The following is a 4,028-nucleotide window of genomic DNA, read 5'->3' as shown; positions in this document are numbered from 1 at the left end:
GCACACGTTCTATTGGCTAAAATATGTAATTTGTGAACAAGTAATAATCTCAGCTTTGACATAATTCATGTGAAGTGTGGGTCAGGAAACCAGTGCCATTTGCCCAATATATAGGTCGTAGCTATTGCTTTGCCGAGTTTTCCCTTGTAATCTGCGCTTCGAAATTGTGACTCAGAGAAAGTGAAAGTCAGCTGCCATATTAAACTTGTACATCTCAAAATAGCACTACAGAATACTCACCGGTCTGAGGACTCGCACCACCTCCTTGAGGACCCCCTCCACGTTCCGCACCGAACACAGCACCAGCGTGCAGACCACAGCATCCGCGGAGCCGCTGGCCACCGCCGACATGTCTTCCCCAGATGCCACGAGGAAGCGCGTGAACCGGACGTGGTCATTTTCTGCAACGCTCTTGCCCAGGAAGCGCTCGAAGTCTGGGTTCGGATCCGTGCACGTGACTCGGCATCCTTGCGGGAAAAACTGGAAATTTGTTCCCGTTCCGCTTCCGACCTCCAAAATGTTGAGCTTCCCCCCGGGGCCTGCGAAGTCGAGCATATTGGTGAAAAGAGTCTTCTTGAAGGAATGCATCTTCCAGTTGTAGACGTGGCTAAATATGGCCAACACGTACGGAAACATCTTATTGGCTAGTGGCTGCCATACTCCTAAGAGAGCCAAGAGGTGCACTGGCAGGGTCAGCAGCATGATGCCCCCCTGAAGGGTGGCTATGAGAAGGCCCATGTTCGGAGCCGAGGGCGCCGCCGCCTCTGAGGTCTGCGCTCTCGAGCTGATGCGTGTCTGAGCTGCGCTGGATTTACTTCGTAGGAATAATGCACACCATATGCACAGATGAGTCCACATTCAGGTTACCGGTATGTTTTTTCGTTACAAACAAGGGTGTTCCATAGCCCACAAAGCTGGAATTAATAGTATATATTTTGTACACGATAAATAGATCGCCCGTCATGTCCAGAATTATTCCTTTATGCAAGGAAATTTAATTAATTAATTTGTTTTTTTATAAAGAAGTAACGAATAAATAAATATTTGCTACAAGTCGATGCTCTAGAGTTTGTACAAGTTTCGCCTGGTGTGCTCGAAAATTAATCTAAAACGAATTCTTTCAAAGGCTGTGTCCTGAATGGATACACTTGCAATAATGTTTAGATCTACATAAGTAATTCTTCATTTTGCACAGTGACGCGTTTGTTTTTTCTGAGAGTGGATTTATATTCAGAGTAACAGCTAAACCTCCTGGATTTTGTATAGTACTGACCTGTAAGGATGTGAGTTTGGAAGCTGAGCTGTCACGTACGGTCACTTTACCCCTGAAAAAGGGCGACTGCTCATCAAATAGGGTAGTCTGGGGCTCCAAGAATGGCCACTTTCAAAGTCAAGAATCTCAAAGGATTAGCCGGGACAAAGGGAACACGTGGATGCTTTATTCAGCCTGGTTCAGGGGGTGACAGGTCTCAAAGAGAAGCAAAACAGGAACCGGGCTCGGAAGGGCACAACATTCCAAGACGACATTTCAAACACTCTTGAAGGAAGCATGGGGTGCAAAGGGTGGGGCTTCAGCAGACAGATGCAGCGTTCACCGGGCTGTCCTTATACTGCATTATCTTTTGGCATTGTTAAAGGGCTGGAACTTTGCAGCCAGGATTAGATTTCTGTGGGTTGACCGTATAAATACATTGCCACTTTTGGGCTTATGATGGTTTCGGATGGGGGAGGGGCGTTGCAGCCAGGCCCCATATAATACACTAGTACTTTTTTGGGGCGGTTTAAAGGGTTGGAGGATTCAACAGGATGTGCCGAGAATTCACTGGGCTCTAATGTTTGGGGTTTCTGCACTGAGATAGCAGCCATGCCTCGGGTGACTTTAGAACATACTATTTTTTACCTTAAACACAAAGGCCCAAGGAACGCACTGATGCAAACCCACACCAAGCGTCCTTACCACGGTATATCTTTCTGATAAGCCCATGTTACCCAATGTCCACCTTCTAGAAACTACAGACTTGCAAAAGTGCAAAGATAATTTCATTTTTATGAGAAAGTGTAGCACTCGAGGCATGTTCCGTGGAAGAAAATGTGTATTTAAATGTAAGTTTCCAGATCCTAATACAAGAAATGAACTAGATGTTGCCTTAAAGTAAAATGAAAACTCTGCGAATTAGAAAAAAGTTTGTTCTAGCCAATGTTCTTCTTCTCCCTGTGACCATCTGCCCTTAACAACCTCATGCTAATTACCTGCTGGCTGACACCACTGAGGCTCCTGGGTGAGCTGCTGCCATTTCAAAGGGTTCGGGGTTTGACACATTTACAATGACCTCCGGTAATGCCCGAGTGCCTTTGATATGACAACTCCGCCCTCCTTTGATAAGCATCAACACCGACAACTACCCCATTGTCTGTTAGGGGGGGGGGGGGACTCTTCCAGTCCACCAAGAAAGTCTCCCTTCTGTGCCTCACAGGAAAACATGCGTTAAAACAGTACATTCAATCACTTCTGCATGCAGTATTGTACAACATGAAAAGTATTTCCACAGGTTTGAATAGTATGCCCCTATATTGTACCCCATGTGGCCTATGTCCACATGATTATATAGGAGAAGCCCGTCCCCCCTTAAGTTGTTCTGTGTGACCCTCAAGTGCGTAGACTTGTGCAGGGGCCTTCGCGCGCACTCCTTGTCACTGTATAATCCTCCCGAGCATGCTGGTACAGTGTGAGCTGCTTCTGGCTTGCAGGATTCTACGGAGCTGGCCTCGTGTTCTCATGACTGTGCCAGGGGAGCCTCACGTCACTAGATTGGTACAGTATGAACCTCACAGTCCTGGAATCTCACAGCGTGAGCCTTCTCCGCGGGACTGGACAGAGTGTACAATGTGAGCGCCTAGACATAAAACGTGTACTGTGTGAGCCCGCTGTCCTTACCATCGTCCGGCAAGAGGCCCACGTCTCTAAGAATGGACGTTAAGAACGAGTAGCGAGGCCGTGTCTAAGGGTGTTCCGTACGAGCCTCACATTCACGGGTGTGTGCACTAAGGTGTGTCCAGGGTGCCAGAAAAAGGAATCCGCTTAATATCGTGCACTGTAGTACATTTACTTTTCGAGGTGAGATGACAACTAGATGTTGTTCAGCTGCGTCTGCAGGAGGGTCCCCGTCCCTCTGCAGGCCTCGGAGGAAGGAAGGGTCACTGGGAGTTCATAGCAGACAAAAGAGCGGCCGGATCACAGCGCGTCCCCACATTAGCATTCTGGCCTTTGATTCCAACTGGCCCAACAAGCGCCCGTACAAAACACCAAAGCCTCAGTGAGAGCTCAGCCCCCGGATTAAGATGTCGCGATGTGTGCCTGGCATGAAGATGCATGTCAAACAAGGAACAATGGCTGACCTGTGCCTACAGTACCGTGCCCGCCCTGCCCACGTCAGGCCTGCAGCAGGTTTGCGCTCTCAGGGGGAGTGTCAGACAGACTCTTAGTGATTTGCGCCCACAAACCGAAAGCACTAATGACGTCATTTCTGCTCCTGCTAATATTGGAAACCAAGACCAAGATATTAACTTATTGTTATATCTTGGAGAGCGCTCCGTACCTGGCCAGCAGAACGGTTCCAATACAAAGCACTCAAACCTCATTGAAACAGTACGTTCCCAGAGACGGCATTTTAGGTCAAACTAGAGATAACTCCCAGTTTTATCATCCTCATAAAAACGTGGTTAGGGCTAAAGGTATTTAAAAGCACGAGGAATAGTTGGGTCATTTCCTCTCTCCTCATTTCTCACCCACACTCGTCCTCCGATTTTGATAAAAAAGTTTCTGTGGGAGCGAACAAAGACTTTTATGGGCGGGTAAAGAGTATGTTTGCCACTGATGGATTGACCTACATTCCGCGATGAGGTGCCCCGAGAGCGTTCTGGGAGAAGCAGCTCTCTCTGAAAAACAAGCAGTAGAATAAGATAAAAAATGTCACTTCTACCTCAAACCGGCCTCTGAGTTTCTCCCACGCTGACAAATAACAGAGGCA

At 47.7% G+C, this 4,028-nt stretch overlaps 1 pseudogene; it reads right to left on the bottom strand.

Moving 5' to 3' along the window:
• Positions 1-225: 225 nt before the first annotated feature.
• Positions 226-778, bottom strand: LOC147660923 (thiol S-methyltransferase TMT1B pseudogene; annotated as a pseudogene).
• Between the last annotated feature and the right edge of the window lie 3,250 nt (positions 779-4,028).

This window comes from Lissotriton vulgaris, unplaced genomic scaffold, assembly GCF_964263255.1.
Source record: "Lissotriton vulgaris unplaced genomic scaffold, aLisVul1.2 SCAFFOLD_3728, whole genome shotgun sequence".
In the NCBI taxonomy this organism is placed as follows: Eukaryota; Metazoa; Chordata; class Amphibia; order Caudata; family Salamandridae; genus Lissotriton; species Lissotriton vulgaris.
This window is presented reverse-complemented; position numbering and strand designations above follow the sequence as displayed.